We start from the raw sequence: 9475 nt of genomic DNA, 5'->3' as shown, positions 1-9475 counted from the left end.
GTGTATAAAATCCAGTGTAATTGCCCTGTCCATCTATATCTGCCCACAGCACCACGTGGGACCCCGGCTAAAGTGGCTGCCACTGCTTTAGAAATAGCCGTCTAAATGGCTGGAGGGAGTTGTAAAATACCCCATTGTCTCGATGGTCACATAGCTCGGCCTTAAGGGACCCATTTACTCACTCACTCCAACAAATAGAGGGCACAGAAATTCTTTCTTTGTGCACATTTGTTGGATTTTCATTGAAATGCATTGTGGATAGTTCTATTGTATCTGGCACGAAGTTTTTGGAATGACATGATTAGAGTTCCCGCTTTGCACAGTAGACCTTTCGTATAATCCCCAGAAACCCCAAATGTCTGGTCTGCTGAACAGGAAGTGTTTGATTTCATCACTTCTGCCTTGTTAAAGTTGGTTACTTTTAGTCACAGGGCAAACTGAGGGAAAAGTTTTTACATTTGTCGCTCATTCGTCTCCAAAATAATTTGCAACAATTATCAACAATTGCTAATATTCTTTACTTTTAAAGAGGAAAATATGCCTACATCCATGTGTAGGGTGTGGCATAAACAAATACAACTCCAGGCAGTCAAGTGGATGGTTAAGACTAAAAAGCCTTCAATGAATTTGGGCCTAAAATATCATGAAAATTCAATGAGTTGCCTTCCTTCCTAAAACTTTTAGAAACCTTTAGTCATAGTGAGATTGGTGAATGATAAAATAAAAATTTCTCATAACTTGGGTGTTTATCTTTGTAGCTCTAGTCATTGGTAATATAACATTGTACAGGGAGTATTTGCTCTTAGAACAAAGCCTCATTGATAAAAATAAGTTCAGTGATGACAAACATTAGCTGTTATGCGATCATTTAGGTTTACCATTGTACAACCAACAGTTTAGCCACTTACTGTCGCTTGCACCCGAAATGTTGCTTTTAATCCCTCATTAGGAAAACCAAGAGTGAGCACAACTACGGTAAGCACGGTAGGTCAAAGTTGAACCAGGAAGTCTGTGTGTAAACTGTGATGGACAGTGTTGGTAATAATTTTATCATTCACCTTAATTTTCTCTCCCAAATATGTTTGACCAACCTGAGGTTTTGTTTACAACTTTATTGTTTTTTACCCCGTCTGACCTATTTGTAGCGATGATGCCACATTTCAAGTTATTAAAACCGATAGAGCCGATGGCAAAAGCTGCAGAAATAAAATCTGAGTTGTAATAAACTGTAATTTCATCTTTTCTCTCATGCTCTGCCTTTATTCCTCTAAATTTCCTCTGAATTTCTGCTATTTCTTCCCATTCTCATCTTCTCTGTTACTTCTGTTTTCCCACAAAGTCCCAACATTCACAAACTTGATGTCACCATTATCTGACCAATGAGCTTCCTGCCCATGTTCCTCGAGCCAGTCAGTCCCTGGATCACCGTCATGACCTTTTGGATGTCCAGGGAGATTCAACTGAGAGTTTCTGCTGGCTTTACTCCACCGCCAGTGTTTCGACTCTAGAGGATCCTCTTGTATCTCCTAACTTCATAAGGTCCTATAAGCTTAATAAAATATAATATAATAATTGTAATGTTATGTTAGAGATGGAAAAGTAATAATAACTCTTTCTCTGTTGCTAACCTCAACAAATATTGTTATACACTCCTTATTGAAGTACAGTAGGAGTCAAATGTCAAGGTATCTCAGAAATTATTAAATGAAACCCTTTATTCTTTTTAATTGTCTCCCATCCTCACTTTCTCTGCCTCAGGGTTATTGCTCATCTCCTCCCAGTATCTTTGTCTTTACATTTAGTTAATCTTTTCTGTTTTTCTCTTTCTTTCCAGTCATCGCTCTAGAGACATAATGAGCCAGTGTCACAAAGCACACAGGTTCATGTGCTTGATATTTTCATATCAGCAGAACTGTGTGTGTCTTTGCCTATAATGTGGATCACTCACCCTCCATCAAGAGTAATTAATCAAATCCTGTCACCAATCTGTAATCATTTACATCTCCGCTGTTTACTATATGTCTGTCTAGCAGTTTTAACGTGTGTGTATACGCGTGTGTATACGTGTGTGTGTATGTGTGTGTGTGTGTGTGTGTGTGTGTGTGTGTGAGAGAGAGAGAGTCACCTACACCATCTGGAGTATAGGAGTGTGTGTGAGAGCATGTTGTGACACAGAGGGGGTCCTCCGAAAACACACACACACACACATTCTAACATCCCCCGCAAGCTGCAACGCATATCACACACACACACACACACACACACACACACACACACACACACACACACACACACACACACACACACACACACACACACACACACACAAATATATGTGTTCAATATTAACCATAATCACTGCCTACATCTCACACCTGTGTTCCTGTCTCTGTTATATGCTTGGAGGTGGGAGTCTGTGTTTGTTTGTGAGGAGTGAGAAAGGAATCCCACAAATACTCTCATGTTAGTATTTTTTTGTAAGACACAAGTGATAAATTACTGATAACTGATAAATGTTTGTTTTGGTCTTTATTTGACTGTTGAGAGACTGACAGGAAATGTGGAGAGAGAGCAAGGCGGATGTCATGCAACAAAGATCTTGAACCAGAATCGAACCAGGGATGCTGTGACCATTAGGCCACTGCTTTTTTTTTTGGCAGAAATGTTACCTATTTTCTTGATTCCTGATTTTTATTAGAACCACATGGGCTCAGACCAGGGACATTTCTAGGACTTGAAAACATCTGGGGCTTGGCCCAATACATCTGGGGCTTACCTCAGACCTTGTAGGGGTGTCTGTGGGCAGCTGGGGATTGTTTGGCCTCCCTTCTCTACTAGCTAGGGGTGTGACGATATACTCAATACATGATTTGATATGATACAAGATACAAGATATAAGATTCGATATTCTCACTATACCTGGAACAAAACTTGAATAAAGAAAATGTATGATTGAAAAAAGATTTTCTATTATTTTAAAGGCTTAAAGGATGCATAACAATGCCGTTTTCACTCTATTTCCATTTCTTATGAAATTGTGAACAAAATGTTGTATTATGGTAACATGTTATAGCCTTATAATCTTGTCATAAATGGCAATAAAAAGTTTTGCTGAGTGACATTCTCAAGGCAGTTCTGCTGGTATCATTAGAGGTATAATTAAGAAGTAATAGATGAGCTGATGTCACAATACATTTTTTCGTGTCAACAATACATTTTGTCACATTTTCATACTGAGATATTTCGATATTACAATATATTGTCACACCCCTATTTTCAACAGTTGGTGCTAATGTATCTTGTCAGTCTCCATTCTGGTCTTTCCTCCTCTACTCTACTACTGTCTGTCTTTGTTGTCTCATCTTTTTCATGTTCTCTCTTCTTGCTATCAGTCCATCCTCCTTTACTGTTCCATTTTGTCTTGTCCAGATTTTTCTTTTGATCTTTTTTCTGCCTCTCTTCCTTTCTGTCTGCAATTAATGTTTCTGATTGTTTCTTCCTCCTTGTTTTTGTGTCTGTTCCTGATACTTTTCTTGTCTTTTTTTGTCTGCTCATTTACTGTCCCCATTGCTTTACTTCTTAGAGGGTGAGAGAATCATTAAGGAGTACCTCCTTGACTTGACTTTAGCGAACCGATCAATGATCATTTTAGAATCTATGCCACTGAGAATCTCTTCCTCTATTGACAAAACTGCTGAATGATTGAGTCTGTCCTGGCCCATTGTTCGCCTTAGCCATGAGTGGAGACGACGCAGTGCACTAAATAAGCACTCACAACTGGAACTGCTAACGGGTATTATTAGCGCTGCTTGAAAAACTAAGCTCAGGGAGGGGAACATGTCAGGGTCAAGGAGCTTGTTCACACTGCACTTGTCAGAGATGTCACCCTCTTTCCTTTTCTTTGCCAAGAAGTTTTTTTCTACAACACATCTCCTCTTCATCAAGTGTGATGTTGTAATGTGTTGCAATAAGGCTTAGAGAATCTCCAGTGAGGAAGCCATCCGCTGCTGGGTTGCAAGCTTGAATCCTCTATTAGCTCTACCCCCAAACCAGAAAATCTGTTGTTCAGCTTACTTATCATGCAATCAGGATATGGATAGAAATTTTCTGTCTCAGCTGGTCTTCAGTACCACAAGGAGCCCTTGTCTAGTCATCCATCTGCGTCTGCTTGCGCCGGTGACCTGATAGGGTCTCTGAGATATTGTTGGACTCACAAATGCCTTTTGCCTCCTTGTAGAACTTTGCTGCCATTTCATCACTCCGCATTGATGTCAGTGTTTCAAGCACTGCATCTTTGTAGAGTGTCCCTTGTGCCAAGTCCGCAGACTCCTTCTGAAGATACTCATGGGGCCCCTCTGTGGTGGACAGCACAGTATACTCCTGAACATCACAAGCACGTACACATTGTAAAAAATGTGGAGAATTTTGACAGAAGTCCGACTCTGGTGGGTGTTGCAATTCTTTCTAGGCACCTTGAGAGAGCAGTGAGATTTTCAAGCGCAACTTTCACTGAATGCAGCTGGCATGCCCATCTAGTGTTAGATAGCTGGACAAATTCACTCTTCTCCAAGCCCAAGTGTTTGTGTGTGTCAAGGAATGTTTGATGATTCACAACTGAAACAATTGAAAAAGAAAAAACATTACCCGAAGTTTCAAAAAAGCCATTGGCTTCTGGCCACAGCCCTGCAAGTGTCGCAGAGTAGCAAATTCAGTTCATGTGCATAGCAATGAACATAAACTGCTTCAGGGTGTTTCTCACGGAAGTGAGCTTGAACTCCTCTAACTCCACCACTCATCACAGATGCACCATAAAGTTTGAGCCACACACAGAAGATTATTGAAACCCTTTGATTCTGGTGTTTGATAGCATCTGTGATTGACTCTGATTTAAAACCGTTGAGGTTGGACAGCTCAATGAAGCGCTCTTTGATTGTGCTGTTAGTTGTGACATAACGCACATAAACGTCAAGCTGCTCGACATGACCATCCCTTACCTGATCAGCCATCACTGCATACATTTTTGATTACTTCAGCTCTTCAACTATACTTGAGGTCACTTCATCTGTGCAACACTCTATAATCTCATTTTGAGATGAAGGAGACAGATAGGTTGCATTAGAGGGGGACTCTGTAGTTTTGGAGGAAGGGGTCGAATTGCTCCAGGAGCTTCATCAATTCTAAAAAGTTCCCCTAATGACCCCCATGACCACAGAAAGAAATGCCTTGCCTTCCAGCAACAATACGGTGCAAATATTCTTGTCTTTCAATTATTTCACTAACATGTGCCACATTCATTTGCTCAATAACATTGCCTTGTATTGAACTGGCTCTGTAATTCTTCAAAGCAAGCATTGAGGCCTTGTGTCCTGAACTTGTTTCATGCTCACTGAAACTTTCCAAAGCTTGATTCCAATTTGAAAAGCCTACTTTATTAATCAGAGAATCTTTGTTGATTCACGAGGGATGCTTCCCACAGAGCCTGCAAGCGTAGCAAAATGTGGTATTTATGCAAACAGAGTGATCCAACCATTCAAAAGACTCAAACCAGTTCTGCTGAAAGGACCTTCTTTGTAGTCCAAAGCTGGTGAGTGGATATTGGTTGAAGTTTATTTGTTTTGGTCCTGTTTCTGTAGTCCCTACTGTAAGTCATCTGCCTCATGGCCTTCCTTGTTTAACTCCTCTGCTCTCCCTGACCTGTAATACAGAAATAAAGGTATAGGACAATGCAATGTTTTAACAACTTATTCCTCAAGCACCAGATGATTCTGATATTTTGTGTCTAATAAGCACATAAACCTGACAATACAGTGATTTACAATTCAAAATGAAAGCATTGGATTGATCTACTTTTCCATCTCTAACATAACAATTCAAAAGTTTTTAGAGTAGGTTGACCCAGTGAGTAGTTTATGTACAACATACTGTTGACCTGCCTAATTGCAAATATAAAATTACTTTCCATGGTACAGATATGAACAGATGTTAGTGTTTTGGTATCAGCAATAGTGATAATTTAATTGTTTTTGCAAATGTCAACAAGCCTCTCATTATAATCTCAAGGCTAACTGAATTACTAAGCAACTAATAGTATTCAATCACAGACATCTTTGTGGCAAACACCTGGTGACTGTAATCAAATAGCAGATGATTGTCATAAAATGACAACCATGGGCATAGCCCAATGAGCTATAGCCTTTTGCCAGATTGTAGGGCAAACACACATAATGAGAATATGACAAACAAGAGCCAAAACTGACAGAAACACCACAACATTACAGTTTGCAACAGACTCAAACATTTGTGTCCAACAGTTGTGTTTTTATCATGGTTCAAGCCAATAATCTAAATTTCTAATTTCTATCATGATGCTCTCCACGCCATTTTATGAGGGAAAATGATGTTAATAGTTTCAACTTCCAAGTATGTCAGGGAGGTATGTGCATAGAGAGAAAGATATAGTGAACAGCCTGTCCATCAGAAAGAGGATGAGTAAGGATAATCATAATTGTAACTGCTTCACATTGTCAGTTAAGTTTATAGTTTGGCACTGTACTATTACGTGGTTCCTATCTATAATATATAGAAGTCCTAGAGGTGGAACTAATTTCTGCTGCTCAGTGTTCCGCACGTAATTGATTAAACACCTTGCAAGCGAGGCACCAAAAAGAACAATGTCATAACAGTTTAATTATCAAGCATATACACACATATATACAGTATATACTAATCTAGAAGAAATAAGACAAGAACAAGGACGAAGCCAGTAAGGTTTAGCAATCAAGTCAAGGTGTTTGACTCGCCATTACTAACAAGTATGAGTAACATTGTGTAACACTGAAAACAACTCAACGTCGTGTAGGTACCACTGGAAGTCCAAAGACTAATTTGTTCATTTGTGTGATTTAAACTGAACTTTGCCCATAAATCAACTCAATTTCCCAGAATACTCAGGTTTTCACACCTAGACCTGAACTCCACCCTGTGTACCTTCCCCAAAGTGACTCATGATGTCTCCAGGTCAATAAAACCAGAGCTCTGGCTCTGCTCTTTTTTTCTCCTCACTGCTGGTGTTGCCAACTTAGTGACATTGTTGCTAGATTTAACGACTTTTCAGACCCCTTTAGTGACTTTTTTCAAAAAAGCGGTTAGCAACATATCTAGTGACTTTTTGGGACAGACCTTAACTCCTCTCCTTGAAGGGAGTTGTCAGTATTTCTCAGTGATTGAGCGCTAATGTGGCTCTCTGGATTGACTGTTCAGTGGGTGGGACAGAGCAGCAGCATGTTCAGTGGACCAATCATCAGCCAGACAGAGTTGTGAATGAGCTGTGAATGACCAATCATTGATCCTCATTGTTTTTATTCTAAATGATTGAACTTTACCATCTAAGTTTGATTTTGTTTTGTCAAAATAGACAGAGTTAACGAAAGTGAATTTATTCCAGTGCATGATCATCTCTCTATTCATGATACTTCAGTTAGAGCTGATACAACAGCCTGCATAAAGTTTTTTTAATATTAGAAGTAGATTTAGATGCACACTCTCCTCACTGCAGGGTCGTGCAGCTGAGAGCTGTTAGTCTCCCTCTGCTCTGAGTGTGGCCTGCTCAAGGCAGACGACACACAGAACTCTCTCTTCTTAATGGCAGTGACACAGAGCCTGCCTGATTCAAGTTTATTGCCAGTAACTACGAAACAAGTCTGCCAGCAGACCCCACAAGCAACTGGAGCCACAAAGCTGAGTTAGCGCCAAGCTTGCTGCTAACTCTACAGACCACAGAAGCGTCCAGTTTCCCTCCGATCTACGACTGGATTACCGACTGTCCAGCAAAACCTACACAATTCAGCCTCAGAGCCACAGCTCTTCCCAGCCACGCTCACCAAGCAATGAGCAGCAAGGCATCTCTCTCCCTCCAAAGACTGCAACAACTGGGCCTAGCATAGCCTAGATTATAGTATGGCACGACTAAGCGCAGGAGTGCTTAATTATGTCAGTGTACTGTATTTGCACTGATTTGATCCAATGTTATTCTTTGAGTTCAATAGTTGTGATGTCCTGTTCATGATATATATATTTTATATATGGTTATATTTTATATACACCACTAAGCTGATGTTAGTATAAATCACACACATTACATCCAGTCACTAGGCCTTGCATGCAAAAAACTAATCTCTTTCTAACCTGGCACCTTTATCCTACAGGTGTCATGCTTGTGCAGCGCTTTATTGCGCCCCCCAATAATAACTGAAACTACACCTAAAGTTCCGTTCTGCTACAGGGGCTGGGCTCAAAACATATGGGGCTTTATTTTTAAACTCCTACTAAAATGTGATTATTGTTCCTTGAATCTAGAAAATCATATTTCAGTGTTTCATCATCAATGTTTTGATTTAACGACTGTATAATAATAACCTTTGCAAGACGAACGTGACATATATTGTGAACTTTCTACGCCGTCACCGCGGAGCGCAGCAGTGAACTCCAGCAGTAACAAATGAGATGAGACCAGCTGACCAACACACACTGCAGCATTAAACAACTTAAACCAAGTCTGAGGTGAGAAAAAGAGAAGAGAATAAAAAATAAGAAGAAAATAACTTGGTGCTCAGTCTGTTTCACCTCAAAAGCCCTGCATCCGCTCAGCATTTTATACAACAATGGCTTTCCCCTGATCTAACAGTGCAGCAATGGTACAGCAGAGATGCTGCTCCACTGCTGGAGATATAACATTAACATTAAACACAGTGGAGCAATCCTCCTCCCCCTCATTTTGTAATTCTCATACAGGCAGGACACTGTAAGATGCTTTCAAATTAATTAATTCATTAGTTAATGCAGTTAACATTTGGCTGTGGACCATTTATCTTATCTACTAGTCATGTTTCATATATTCATCTGCATGCAAGGTCATTGATAAACAGTGGAGATAATAAACAGTTGCTTTAACATTGAAAATTGTGTAGGCCTACTTTTTTTCCACATAGAGTACTGATCAGGAATCGATAAGGGAATCGATAAAGAATTGGACCAATAAGCCAAATTGATAACGGCATTGGTATTAATAAAATATTATCAATTTCCATCCCTAGTGCTTTGTCTGTTTTGGGCCACGATACGTTTGACAGTACAACATAGTTTGTCAGTGCCTTTCAAAACAACACATTTTTCCTGACTTCTGATCTACCACGTAATGTTTGATAAAGGTTAGACAACTAAAACTATGAGGTTAATGTTACATAAATGTCGCCCTCAATGATGTCCATTGGCAGGCGACAGGATTCAAACTGTGACCTCCTGTGTCTCCAAAGGTCAGACACTCTGTACACCCAGCCATCTACCCCTGCTTCCTCCTTCCTCCCTAACTCTGTGTTGAGTTGTCGTGTAGGCTGATGACGGCTGGTCTACTTTTAAAAGTAGCAAAGCTGTAAAATAAATCAATCAGCCTATGTGAATCAAATCATAAATGTGCCAT

At 39.9% G+C, this 9475-nt stretch overlaps 1 long non-coding RNA gene across 1 annotated transcript in view; it reads right to left on the bottom strand.

Moving 5' to 3' along the window:
* Positions 1-2284: 2284 nt before the first annotated feature.
* The window catches only part of LOC122987263, a 143460-nt gene continuing 136269 nt past the window's right edge, over positions 2285-9475 (bottom strand). Inside the window, exon 5 of the long non-coding RNA XR_006404479.1 lies at positions 2285-5694. This is a non-coding gene — a long non-coding RNA (uncharacterized LOC122987263). The remainder of the gene's footprint in view (positions 5695-9475) is intronic.

Source organism: Thunnus albacares, chromosome 8, assembly GCF_914725855.1.
Source record: "Thunnus albacares chromosome 8, fThuAlb1.1, whole genome shotgun sequence".
Lineage (NCBI taxonomy): Eukaryota > Metazoa > Chordata > Actinopteri > Scombriformes > Scombridae > Thunnus > Thunnus albacares.
The sequence above is the reverse complement of the archived record's forward strand: the minus strand, read 5'-3'. Positions and strand labels throughout refer to the sequence as shown.